The sequence below is a fragment of the Mus caroli genome, unplaced genomic scaffold (assembly GCF_978045245.1).
Source record: "Mus caroli unplaced genomic scaffold, Mus_caroli_1 scaffold_8, whole genome shotgun sequence".
In the NCBI taxonomy this organism is placed as follows: domain Eukaryota; kingdom Metazoa; phylum Chordata; class Mammalia; order Rodentia; family Muridae; genus Mus; species Mus caroli.
This window is the reverse complement of record NW_028227263.1, coordinates 76516419-76530936: the sequence shown is the minus strand read 5'-3', so window position 1 is coordinate 76530936 and position 14518 is coordinate 76516419. Positions and strand designations below refer to the sequence as shown.

The 14518-nt window shown below is 40.9% G+C and overlaps 1 long non-coding RNA gene across 6 annotated transcripts in view; it reads left to right on the top strand.

Moving 5' to 3' along the window:
• LOC110297832 (uncharacterized) overlaps positions 1 to 14518 on the top strand; it is a 41339-nt gene that overhangs the window by 23955 nt on the left and 2866 nt on the right. For 3 of the 6 annotated variants that reach the window (XR_015047866.1, XR_003837139.2, XR_015047867.1), the window contains 4 exons: positions 1010 to 1138; positions 1301 to 1426; positions 10033 to 10172; positions 12875 to 12983. This is a non-coding gene — a long non-coding RNA (uncharacterized LOC110297832). Of the gene's footprint in view, positions 1 to 1009; positions 1139 to 1300; positions 1427 to 10032; positions 10173 to 12874; positions 12984 to 13212; positions 13340 to 14518 lie in introns of all 6 variants that reach the window. The other 3 variants (XR_003837142.2, XR_003837141.2, XR_015047865.1) reach the window with 3 other exon arrangements.

Here is a 14518-nt window from a genome sequence, read left to right as displayed (position 1 = left end):
AAGTTCTGGGCTTGCCTATATGCCATGCACGTAGGCATCTTAATTTTATTTGTGCCTGTTTCTTACCTGTAAAATGGAAACATAGTAGGGCTATCTCATGCTACCTTTATGACATTATTATTATGATTAAATGAATTAACACATGCAAAGCACTTACATTAGTGCCTGAGACAGCACATGCATCATTTATGATAAAGGTAAGATAGGTTGAGACTCGTTCTGAAAAGGAAGGCAATGCCTTGTTTATAACTCTAACGTCTGAAAGATAAAGAAATGCAGTTGCTGCCATTATGCTGAGCTTTTGAATGAATACATTTCCATAAGGGAAGGAGCAGGTAATATAATCAACTCCGTACTTTCTAACCATAACAGATATTCAATGTTATAAATCAAGAAAGCTTTGCCCAGAGAGACAGCTCAGTAGGGTAAAGGTTTTTTCTGTCAAGCCTGATGAGCTGAGTTTGCTCGCTGAGACCAACACGGCAAAAGGAGAGAATAGATTCCCATGGTTGTTTTAGGATCTCCATACATGGACTGTGGCACATGTGCAAACACACACACACACACACACACACACACACACACACACACGCACATAAGAAAAAAACTGACAATAAAGATATAATCTTGGCCATGAAAAGAGAAGAGTATGTGTTGAACATTACGACCACCTCAGTGGTGATCATTTTTGATTTGAGAGAACACCAGCGGGTCCTCATACAACCTAGGCAAGTGCTCCACCACTGAGCTACAGGCCCAGTCCCAAACCAAGCCCAAGGTGATTCTACTGTGTTTGTATTTGGCTGAGGAAGCAAGAAAAGACCCACATGCAAGTCCAGTCTGTATTCTGAGAAGGAGAACACATTCCGCTGAGGTTGTGCCTATAGCAAGCTGAGAAACAAACAAACAATTTAGGTATTTTTAATACAAAAAAAAAGAGCTGAATGATCATGCTTGTGTTTCATAGATCTTCATTTTGCTTAAACTTCTCTACCTTTCTTGGTCGTAGGAAGACTCAGCCAAGAATACATGCTTAGAAGAAAACTGTTTCAAGCATCGTCATTTTCGTGGATGTATCTGCACAGTCCTCCCTTTCCACAAACACCAACACTGAAGCCCCGACGCTGGGAGTCTCTGAGTAAGTATATAGCAGTATGATTACTCCCTCACTCCACTGCCCTATGTTAAATCAAGTTCTCAGGAGGCTAGAAATTTCAGTCTTTTAGAGACATCTTTTACGTTTTTGAACTGTCCATGCTAATTTAGATGTAGGTTGGCTATTTTCTCATTTCTGTATCAGTACAGGGGCGCTCAAAGAACGAAAGTCTGCAGCCTTTGTTCCTTTGTGTGTTCAATAAGTATCCCCTGATGCACTCACCTGCTGCACAATATGGGAGGAGCTTTTCTGTGGGAGCAGAGGCCACAGGTAATATGACCCACAGTTGTTGTGTGTGTTATGTGCTAATACTTTTGACAGCAACCATCTGAAAGGGGTGTAGCAAGTCACTTGAAATGTGTACACAGACAGCCCTCTCCATTACACTCACCCATATCATACCCATAATCTCCAAGGGCAGAGATGCTATTACACTTGGCAGGCCAAGATCTTCTGTGCTTACGTACACACAACTCCCACTGACTGTGCCGAGGAGTTACTTCAATGGAGTTTTCAGTGGCATAAATTTAGCCCAGTTCAGTCGTGACCACAGCAGGCCTGGCTAGACGGGGAGACCTGGCTGTGTGTTAAAAAGGCTGAAGAAGAACAAAAAGGCTGCCAGGTTTCATAAGAAATGTTATCCCCAGAGCACTGAGAACTGTAGTTGGATACTCAATACCCTCCGTCTCCCTCTTCCACCACCAGCGGGCCCCAGGCTGGTATTTGAAGCACTTGAAACAGAGTGGAGATTAAAAGAAAATGTCTACCATGCAGCAAGACTGTACTTTGCAGCCTAGCTCATTATGTGATGGTGGGACAAAACAACATTTATTTGGAACATTTATTTATCTATCAAATAAAAAGGGACCCCTTGGAAGCAATCACCTTTTTACTTTTGTTTGTTTGAGTCCATAAAACAAAAGCTCGAAGCCTACAAACCCCACATTGCTTTGCGTGTTATATAGTATACATACTCACACCCTGATACAAGCCATAGGAGTTTCCAATGTGATTCCTGGGAAGCTTTTTAGGGCCTCAGATTATTTTATCAAAGTGATCAGACATTTCTGACCTCAAGCCTTGGTTGCAGTAATATCAGGGTGTAATCCTAAGCCCTTGTCATTGCAACCCTCTAGGCTGTAAGCATTCAAGTCCCACTTACTCCTGACCATTTGAAAGTGGTACTTTGACCAGCAGAGCCTGGGTTTGAATCCCTGCTTTGTGCTCTGATAATTATATATCTTGGAGATGTTGCTTGACATCTGGAAGCCCTATTTTTTTTCTCATCTGCATTCAGCGGTTGACAATAACTTATTCATGTTGGCGCTGTGTGGAAGCCCTTAGAGGAAGGGACATGCTTTGGTGAATGGCTGCAGGCCATTGTTGGAACATGTGTTGGGATACTGAGTAGACATTCAGCAAAAACTTTCTTCTACCTCTGGGGTTGGTTCTCCTCCAGCTCTGTGGATAATAAGGAGAACACGCCTTTGAAAAAAATATCCCAATTAGCAGCTAGACACAGTGACACATTCATGTAATCTGAGCACTGGAGAGGCTGAGGCAGGAGCATCACTGTAACAGTGAGACCTTGTTTCAAAAAACACAATAAAGCAACAAAACCAAACCACATAGCGAGGCCAGGTGTTGCACTTAATCCTAGCACTAGGAAGGCAGAAAGAGATGGATGTCAGTGAGTTTGAGGCCAGCCTGGTCTATAGAGTGAGTTTTAGGATAGCCTGAGCTACATAGTAAGACTCTGGCAACAACAACAGTAAACCAAACCAACACACACTTACACACACACACACACACACACTCACTTCAATTTATTAAAGTTCACATGCAACTTTTTTCCCCTCTTCATTTTGGTAAGATCAAAACCAGGAACAATTCTTTCAATTTTACAAAACTAGTATGTTTCATTATAATTAGTTTAGTAATCAAAAACTACCCCTTTTTAGACTTGTGTTTTTTTCATTAAAAGCAAACCAAAGCAAACCAAAGAGAGCTGACAATGTGTGTACCTTAGTTTGGAATCAGATTAATCATATGGTAAAAAAATTCATTACTCTGTATGAAAATGTCCGAAAGGTACTCTAAACACATTTTTAAAAGATGATGTGTTCTTGACTCAGAAAAAGTACAATAGGTTAATTTGAAAGATATGTATAATTCAACACAGAATCATGGGCTCCTTGCGTAGTTTCTTATATGAAAGCACTGCTTTATCATTGTTAGGGGAAACTGGTATATGTAACCCAAGACCTCTCTTCATAGATGCAGCCGTGTATGCATGTATAAGAAGAAAGTAACAGAGCACTTGTAGTGTGTGTGTGCATGTGTGTGTATGTGTCTGTGTGAGAGAGAGAGAGAGATTAGTGATTGCAATGTAACAATTTCTATTTGTATAATAAAGTCAGAAGAAATGGAACAATTTGGACCTGCATGATGGTTCAGCCACCAAATCTAATGACCTACTGATGCCAGGAAGGATCCACGTGGTGGAGGGAGAGAACTGACTCCTACAAATTGTCCTCTTACCTTCCTATGAATGTGTGGAGTGAATGCCCCATATACCCTACACTCACAAAATGAATAAATAAAATGTGCTTTTTTTTAAAAAAAGAAAAGAAAAATGTTTGCTATGAACATAAATTCTGGAGATTGATCTATCTCTAAATGGAAGCCAAAGTTGATGCACATATATCCATACCTAAGACGACCCATATGATCCTAACTAACACCAAGTTTCCAGGCTATACATGTGGTGCTAAGCTTAGTATTTCTATATTATCAACCAAGTACAAAAATATTAAAGTAGAAACCTGTATTCTGTCTCTCACTTCATATCTGTTCATTTCATGAAGCCTCTCCAGCTCTGGCTGAGCTTGGGATTGGTGTCTCTAGTCTCACAGCAACTCTTGAGAGACAAGACACCTTCCTGCTTTTCTGTTCACTTTTTGCCCCAATTTTGGGTAGCCCGTCGGTCTCTCCTGCCTGCGTGTAATATCACAGGGCTGTACTGACTGCATCAAATTGATTTAGGACACTAAGCATTTTCTTAAAAATTAAATTTCCCGTGAAAATGTAGCAGGACTAGCAACATTGAAAAAGCATTATGGGAAGTTCCAGAGGTTGAGCTAAAATGCAGGCAGAATGCTTTGTGTCAGGGAGGAGGGGAAAAGGGTCAGAGAGGAGGGCTGAAAGAGAAAGCAGGGCAGCAGGAGAGGCATGGCGGAGAGGAGGGACCAAAATTAGAACAAGAGGCACTGTTTATTAATAACCTTAGTGACCCACAGGCCCCTGACACAAAATACATTAAGGATTCTTGGGACACTCTGGCCTGTCACTCACAGGAGGAGCCAATAAACTGGTGCTGGAGACTGCAGATGTTCTGAGAACACATGAAAAAGAAAAAGAGAAACTGGAATAAGAAGAGGCACAGAGTCAGAGGCATAAAAATATCCTGTGGTGCTCCATGATCCCCTGTCTTCCCCTCCAGCACCCTACTGGAGTCAGTACGTAGCCCAGGCTGGCCTTGAACTTTCGGCAACCTTCTTCACATGAGGCTCATATTCCTGGAGTTTCAGTAGTGTACCTGTGTACCCAGTTTTCTTTGCATTGCTTGGTTATTTACCTTGCTTTGTATGTTATGAAGTGATTTCCACGCACTGCAACTTTTTTATTTACGTAACTTTTGCCTGGCAGTTCTATGGAGTAATTTATTGGTTTAAAATTACACATTTATCCATTCCTCTGTTGAGGGACATCTGGGTTCTTTCCAGCTTCTGGCTATTATAAATAAGGCTGCTATGAACATAGTGGAGCATGTGTCCTTACTGGTTGGAACATCTTCTGGATATATATGCCCAGGAGAGGTATTGCGGGATACTTTGGTACTACTATGTCCAATTTTGGATCACAGGGCCCCCAATGGAGGAGCTAGAGAAAGTACCCAAGGAGCTAAAGGGATCTGCAACCCTATAGGTGGAACAACAATATGAACTAACCAGTACCCTCTGGAGCTCATGTCTCTAGCTGCATATGTATCAGAAGATGGCCTAGTTGGCCATCAGTGGAAAGAGTGGCCCATTGGTTCTGCAAACTTTATATGCCTCAGTACAGGGGAACGCCAGGTCCAAGAAGTGGGAATGGGTGGGTAGGGGAGTGGGGTGGGGTATGGGGGACTTTTGGGATAGCATTGGAAATGTAAAGGAAGAAAATACCTAATTTAAAAAATAAAAATAAATAAATAAATTAAAGAAAAAATTACGCATTTAAAAAATTGCAATCTTGGGTTTATTATTAATATCTAACATTAACATGTAATCCCAGTGCTCAGGAGGCTGAGGTGGAAAGATTGCTCGCGATTCAAGGTCAGCCTGACAGTTCCAGGTCCAGGTCTCAAAAAAGAAAAAAGAAGAAAAAAAAAAAGAAAAATCAACCAATCGATCATATCCATCGCTCAATTTTAAATCTATTAAACCTTCCTTTTCTGATATCAGGGACACTGTTCTGTTTGAGCATTTAGCTGGTGACACACCTACGCACATTCACGAATGCAGATGTTAACAGCCTTCTGCTTTTCTCTCTGCTTTTGGGACTGACTCGGCTCTGTGGGTCTCAGGGTGAGGTCATGTGAACCTCCTCTTTCTTCTAGCAATGTCTAGAAAGGGACTTTTTTCTTTGGGAACCTTTTACATCTCTCAGTTCTCTGAAGACAGTTTGTTTTGGTCCTGTGGTAAGAATCCATTTAATAAGACGACTTCTGTAGGAGCTGTGAGCTAGTGGCCCTCTTTCCTTTTCTTTACATTTCCTCTCCTCATCTTCTCATCTTCACATTCCTCCAGAACTTTCCCTTTTTGTTAGGTATCTATCTGTTCCTATCTGGTAATCTCCTCCTCACTGAGCAGTTTCCTGGGAGTTGTGCCCTCGTGTGTTATTCTTTAAGACCTAAACTCAAAATGTGCAAGAATGCATTTCTGCATTCCTGTTGGCAACCTAAGGATTCCAATTTTGAGTTATCTCAGGCAGAAATAAACCAGGTGTTCTCTCATTTACCTTTTTATATGACCTTCTATACATTTAGAGTTTCTTCTTCTTCTTCTTCTTCTTCTTCTTCTTCTTCTTCTTCTTCTTCTTCTTCTTCTTCTTCTTCTTCTTCTTCTTCTTCTTCTCCTCCTCCTCCTTCCTCCTCCTCCTCTTCTTCCTCCTCCTTTTCCTCCTATTTCTTCTCCTCCTTCTCCTTCTCTTCCACCCTCTTCTTCATAAGATGGTCTTACACTCCATGCTTTTCTACATGTAATTTTTCTATTATATTTTATTACTGTTTTCTGGGAAAAGTTATTTATTTGTACATTTGCCATTTAACCGGTTCCTTATTCAAATAATTAGCTAATTTTGGTTCTTTTTGAGTTGTCTAGACGGATAATATTACCCATAGACAGTGATTTTTTCTGTTCCTCCTACTCCCTTAAAAAAAAAGTAATTTCTTTTTTTTCCCTGTCTTACTTCAAGGCAAGAACTTCCATGCTATTTAAAGTATTCCTTATTAGAAGTGCCTCTGATATTTTGATGGCAAAGATGCAGTCCCAAACATGTGCTTTTGGTCAGCACTTGTGTTGGATATCCCCCTACCCCCCATTTAACTTTAAATCTACCTTCCTGAGCCTTCTGTTTGTTGGCCTTCACATTGGAAGCCTCCTGGGACATTTTTCTAAATATTGAACAAGTGTGACCCTTTTATACTTGAGTGTTCTCTAGATATGCAGACGTCTCCTGCACGTATCATCCATTCCTCTGTTCAGGCCTAAATACCCATTGTTCCCTGGCAGCCGAGCTCTCCTTTAATTCTCAGGCAGTAAAGATCTAAGCTGCTCTTGTTTTATTTCATGCGACACCACCAGGCTATTTTCTGCCAACTGAAAAGTTAGTGTCTTGCATAAGATTTTTTATATTTTCACATTTTAAGGAAATGCTAAACTATTTTTCTCACATAGAAATTATCATTTCATTTGAATTTGCTGACTTTTTGCCAGTGGGAAGTAAAAATAACCCAGTTTTGCATATGCCAAGCAAAAAGAATTGGTTCCATTGGATTTAGGTTGGTTAGAACAATAACCGAAAAGAGTCCGAGGGAGGAAAAGGCCTCCTACAACATCAACTTCTGACAAAGCTGGGGTACCTATGTCAAAGCAGGCTGGTGGATGCCTCTTGAGTGGGCATGGACTAATGATGGGGCGGGGGGACCTTGAGCATGTCATGGTGTCACCTTCTCCCTGCAAGTCTTCACATACAAATTGTGAGATAATGCAAGAAGTCCCATTAAGCATTTAGTTTGACACATGTCACCCAACACACACTTACCCCAGTGACCGTTAAGACTATTGGATTTGAAGGCAGGTACGTGGATGGTATTTTAGTGAACAAATGGAAAGTGAAGCCCCTTCTCCATCATGACTCCTCCCTTCATAGAGCCAATTCCATGTACACTCAAGAGTTTTACCATTTATTCAACAGAAAGAGATGTAGTGAGGGTTTGACTTCAACTTCTACCCAACATAAGAGGAATGGGTAGTTTTATTCTTCCTCTGCTGCCTGTCAGTTTTCTGTGGGTGTAACTGCTGGGGCAAGCCTTCTGTACTCAGGAAGACCCAGCTTTCCTCCAAGGAAGATATTTTGATAATGGGATCTATTAAATCACTGTGTCCATGTATCTAGAGTTTAAGAAACTCGCCAGTATGCCTTAATTTCTCCAATTTGTTAGCCCAGGGAAACACCCCCATTAGTATGAAACCTAGACCCTAAGGAGAAAGGATATGACCTTTTTTTTCTGTCGTTTCCTACACAAAGATCGAAATCTACTTAAAAAAAAAAACAAACGTGGTGGGAGGTAACTGTATTATTATTGTTTAAAATTAATTATCCTTTGCTCCATATTTTACCTTGTTTATTTTATCTGTCCTGCGTTCCCCGAGGGGTAGACTCGAGGCCCCCATTTGGTTTTTATTAGTGTAATCAGTTAATAGCTGTTCTATAATGCTTTACTTATTGCGCTAATTTTCTGTAGTTATGTCCAGAGGCAGTTTCCTGGAAGACCACATTAAAAAAAAACAAAACAAAATAACCCCCAAAACCTAGCTTCTTCTTTAATGGGTTTGGTTACCACTTACAGCCTCGGCTCAGATTATTGAACACTATTGGTCTACAAAGGTACTGAAAATACATATAGACCTTAGCTAGTATTTTAAATGTGTATCTGTGTATAAATGTATGAATGTGTAGCCTATGTAAACCCTAATGTCTGCACTGACACTGGTATAATATATCAGCTCCTTGAACTCATTATACACATATGTGTCTCACTACTAGGGCCCAGGACAAGAGTGTCCACTGCCATATAGAGGTTTTCATGGGAATGTACCCCGTGTGAGTTTTGATATTTATAGGACTAGTCCTTAAATATAAAAGGAGCTTCATAGCGGGCTACTTGACAAACCTACCTGAAGGATAACTCAAGAAATATTTTCCTGTATGCAATAGATTATGTTCTCCCATGACTCACCTCCTGAGTTAGACAAAAATCATCTTCAGAGCTAATACCATGCATTCTAGGTCTACCTGCAGTGGGAGCTAGCGGTACCAACTCTCTGGATGGCAAGGATCTCAGATGAGTACATCTGCTGCCACTGGCTCTGGATGCTCTGTGTAGTGGCCCAGTAGTGATGATGGGGGTCTATATCAGATACTTATGGTTTGCTCTGCAGTCTCTGGCAATGATCAGGGGTCCACACAAAACAAGCTTTCATCAAGGCTTTAAAGTAGCCGAGCAGCTTTTATGTGACATGCTGGCTATGAAAACGGACCCATGTTTTATTTCTGTTTTGGAACATGTGTGCATACATACATGGTGAGCTGTGTTCCGGATGGGACTGGAGTCTAAAGGGAGTGTGGTTTCTTTGCTGCATACCTTGGACCACATATTTACCACAGCTGTGTTTGGTTTGTGACTTGCCACGTGAAATAAAGTATAGGACTTTTCACCTGTGACATCACACCAGCGCTCAAAACGATTTTGGTGTTGGGAGCAATCCAGACTTTGGATTTTGAGTTATAGAGGTTCAACCTGAAGTAAATCTGTGCTGAAGTGATATCCAAAGTAAAATTCTAGTTTAAGAACTGTGCTGACTAGATATTTGTTAGCTTGACACAAGCTATGGTCATCATCGAAGAAGGAACTTCACTCAATGCCTCCATCTTAATCGTTTGTCAGTAAGTCTGTAGGGAATTTTCTTCATAAATGATTTATGTAGGAGGGCCCCATCCACTGTGGGCAGTGTCTCCCTAGGCAAGTGGTCCTAGGCTGTATAAAACACAACCTGAGGAGCTTGAGAGATGACTCAGCAGTTTAGTGAACTTATTGCTTTTGCAGAGGATTCACATTCAACTTCTGTCACTCACAGGGTGACTCGCAGCATCAGGGCATCTAGTACTCTCTACTGACCTCTTCAGACACCAGGCACATACATGGTGCATATATGTGTTGCATATATGTGGTGGATATACATACATGTAGGTCAAGCAGCTAGCCAGGAAACAGTACTCCTCCATAGTCTCTTCTTCAGTTCCTGCCTTGAGTTCCTGCTCAGAATTGTCTCAGTGATGAATGGTGACTGTGGCACGGAAATCAAATAAACCTTTTCCTCCCCAAGTTGTTCTGGTCATGGTGTTTTGTCACAACAATAGAAACCTAACCAAGATAAGAACTGTTGGCTATGAGAGAAGAGAAAAAGAACAGAGGACCACAAAGGACAGAGGAGAGCTGTACTCCTGGGCAAGTCACTTCTTTCTCAATCCTTTTTCTTTCCTTATCCCAGATTAAGACCCTGGAGAAGAATTGCCAAAAGGATTTACTTTTAAGGAAGCCCATGATCCTATAAGAGTGATCATCAGTGTAAATCAAATCAAAAGACTTAGATGCTCTCTCCAGCTCTCCATCTCCCAACACCCAGAAGAGGTAGGGTATGTAACTGATGATGGCATGAATGGCCCTGGGGAGACAGTTATGAGGTTACTAACGGGGTGGGCAGAAGGGAGAGTGAGGACAGAGAGCTATGTGCCAAGGTGTTGCTGGCAATATTGTGTGCAAAAGAAAATGAGATCTCTTGTCCTTGACTGTTGTAGAGATAGAAGATGAATGAAATGTTGTTTTCAAATGAGCCCACCTGAGTGTACCACTGGCATTGATTGGCTCCTTCCAAATCCCTACACCTGAGAGTGTAATGTGAGAGGTTTGCCTTTAGGTAAAGCCCTCCTAGGCCCTCAGAGGAGGTAATAAATAGATTTGCAAGAAAAACAAAACAAAACAAAACAAAACAAAACAAAACAAAACAGGGAACCCATGTGTAATTCAGGGGAAGTACTTTGAGGCATTTCAAGGAAGACTCTGAGAAATAATCATAAAGTGTAATGAGAAGGAATCTTAACTGGGATATGATTTTCTCCCAAGAAGCAATTTTGGATATAATATTTCAAGCTTTAAGTTACAAACTCAGTGGCTAGACCTTGAATGCTTTTATTTGTGTCTTGGGGCTTCTATTCCTTCAGTTGAAAAAGAAAATTATTAAGATGATTTTTTTCCAGAAAGATTAATGGGTATAGCATTGGCTGGCCAACTCCCATAAAAACTACAGCAGTATAGAAATACTGAGATTAAGAACTAGGTTTAAATCATGGGACTGCCTCGTAATACCAGTGCTTAATTGTGAAACCTGTAGCATTGATTTGATGAAGAAAAACATCTTCATGGTATGACTGCAACTTTCATTTTCAGTTGTTATTGGAGACATTAATGGGAGAACGTCCTACACAGACTTTGGCAGTCATAGGACCAGTTCTCAACTTAAAATGAAGTTTCCAATCCAAGCATAGGAACAAACTAATTTTCTTGAAGGGTAACAAAGGAGGTTCTTGCCTAAAAATAAATGTGCTAGATCTGGCTTCAATGTGAGGTAGCACTTCTTTTTAATTTTTGTAAACCTGAAATAATTCATAGAGATACAAATGCCAGCCTCTTGAAGGTGAAAAATAGGTATTATATTTTATTTTACATTCTTTATGTCTAGCACCTGTTTCTTGGTATGTAACAATCTCCTTAACTGTTGTTGAAATGGCAGACTAAAAAATACTTTGTCAGTGTGTGTGTGTGTGTGTGGTGTATGCCTTTGTGGTATATGTGCACATGTGTACGCAGATGCAGAGGCCAAAGGAGAACATTGGGTTCCATCCTTGGAGACAGGGTCCCTTACTGAGCATGGGGCTAGGCTGAGAGTCATCATGTCCCATCTGTGCGCTCTCTCTCTCTCTCTCTCTCTCTCTCTCTCTGTCTCCCATAGCATCGGGGCTATAGTTGCTCATGCTTGTGAAGCAAGTGCTCAGACACAACCAAGCTCTTGCTCTTGCTCCAAGTTGCTAATTTTTGACAGAGTTACAGAATGTGATGTCTTGCTGCGCATAGCCTTCCAATAACTGGATGGACATACCACTTGTGCACCGACAAGGAAGCAGGCAGAAGCAGGCTGCATGTGGCAAGTGTGGGTCTAATGCTGAAAACCAGAGAAACTTTAATGGTATAACATTATAAACTTCTTGTTCTCTTTGAAATACCTGAATGTGTGGTCCCATGACTTATGGACCCCTGTGAGGACAATTGCCTGGGACACAGGAAGAGCTGCTCTTATGACACAACAGCTCTTCACTGGATGACAACTTAAATAAGTGTGAATGTTGGGCTAGGAAAAACAGTGTATGCCTATAATCTACGCACTAGGGGGGCCGAGGCAGAAGGATGAGGAGGTTGAGGCCAGCCTATGTTACATAGTTTGACACTAGTCTGGGCTATAAAGTGAAACTCTTTCTTTAAAAATGTGACTGGTGTCATTCCTGGAGTTAGGGTATATCCTGTATTTTAGGGCCCTAGAATCCCTAACAAACCAACATCAATTGCCTCTCCTCAATAGACCAATGAAAGAGAGAATTTAGTAGGGAAACACAATCAAAAGAGATTTGTTTGATGTCACACTAGGAGAAAAACCAAGACGTGACACCCCCAAGTACCTCCGTGAGTTTCTGCCATCAGATTTAGGTTTAAACAGAAAGCAGAAGCTGTGTGTGACTAATCAGTTCTGGTCAAGATGTGGTCCTGCCCATGATCACTATTTTGGCTCCAGTTCCTTCCATCAGGTGGTCTGTAAAGGGGAAATCTCTTCTGGGGAGACATGCTGCTTGTCTGGTGGACACCAGGCTAGGAGCCTTTTCCTTCTCCCTGAATAAGATTCCTGGAGAAATTTCAGTCACTTGAGGGTGCGTTGCCTCAAGAGCTTGATAGCCAAAGGAGTCACAAGTGTTCTTAGAATGTCTTTATTATATCTCCTCCATTAGATTTCAAGCTACATTCGTGCATGGGGACATTCCCTCATTCATGGCCTCAGGCTGGCTACAGTGTCTTGCTTACCAGCCTTGCATATGGGACAATGCCCTGCTCTGCTGTGGTTTGAATCTGGAGTGTCCTCCTAAGGCCCATGTGGTAGTGCTGATGTGGTTTTTTAGAAATGGTAGGGCACTTCTCAAGAGAGGTTCAACCTACTGGAAGGAAGTTAGGCCATTCAGAGACTTCTCTTGGAAGCGGATATTCAGACCCTCCATCTTTCTTTGTTTTAGGTGTCATATGCGGTTTTTCCTCTGCACCACATCTTCCAACTATGATGTCTATCATCAAAAAGTCCAGAGCAATGAGATCACATCATGGTGAACAGATACCACCGTAACTGTAAGCCAAACTAATACTTTCTTTCTTAAAAGTTAATTTTCTCAATACTTTAAAAAATTAAGTAATTAATTTTTTTTTAGAATAGTGAAAAATAAGTAATTATTTAATTCTTTTAGACTAGTGAAGAGCGGAGTGGTAGGGTCCCTCAGGATTGGAAGACAGCGTTGGGTGCTTTGCATTGACTTCAGCGAGCTAAAAATCTAAACATGAGCTTAATCGTTTCTTCCAGCCCAGCATAAAGAGAAAGCTTGACCCTAGACGTGGAGTGAATTGAGTGTGCAGGTTCCTACGAGTTCACTGCGGTTCCAGTGGGGATTGGGCAGGCTCCAAGCACTAAATAACCCTAATGATATCAGGTAGGGGCTCACCAGGGAGCTGTTTGAGAGTTTGTCAGAGCATATTAAAATACGATACATCCCCATCATCCAAAATGGAACACCAGTCCATCTGTCCATACATTCTTTCCTGATATTAAATTAGTCCAGGGGCTTTTAAAAATTACATCATCTTCTCAGACCCCCTTCTTTCGCCAATGAAAATGTGGTGAGAACGGAGAGAAAATCAGAATAACACACGCGGGTGGAAGTTCCATAATTGAAATCATTATTGCTTCAGACACCAGTGCTTTAATCAGCAGAATCATAAATCAATGCTTCTTGCATGTGAAGGTTGAAAAATAAAGGGATGTTAAACAAATTGCTCCTCTTAAAAGGCATGATGCAATTGGAAGCCACTAGAAATGGATAAAAAAGTGCTTTCTGAAGGGACACGTCGCTCTAGCATTTTATCTTCCACTTAATTAAAAAAAATATATTACCTGGTCCTTTCTTAGAAATTACATATTGGAGGTCTATAATGGCTGAGCCTTTAACCCATTTAAAAAATTTACTCCTAGGAACAGTTAATATTTGACGTTTAATTGCTTTTACTTGTTGGAGAAGAAAATATGTTTCTTTCCTTCCTTTCTTGATTGACTTTGCCAAAAATCACCTTGTGGTCTGTGAAGATGGTAAGGAGAAATTGACTTTAAAAATGCTCAGTACAGATATATGTATAGTCATATGCATATACATGCACACATAATATATCTATCTATATCTATATCTATCTCTATCTATATCATCTATATCTATATCTATCTATCTACATGTGAGATTCCTCTTGTGAGAAATATATATATTTCTCTCTGGACAACTCTGCTAGGTGGGTGATATTATCTCCATTGAATGGTTCAGGTGTAGAGGAGAGGTCTAGAAAGTATATGTCCTTGTACAGGGTTACCTAGGTAGTGAAGCACTGGTGTCCTTATTCTGTCCACCATGACCAAGTTGCATGCTTCTAGACATATTTTTTTTGTAGATGTAACGGGATCAGTGGAAACAGGTCACAAATGCCGTGTTGGAGTAGCTAATTCTCACAAGCTATTAGCCAGCACCTGATTCTGGGAAATTCACCATATTATCTGCAAAAAAGAAAAGGCAAGATTTGTGGCTTTCCTGAGAGTCCTTCCTGGTGATGGACCTAAAGGAGCTGCC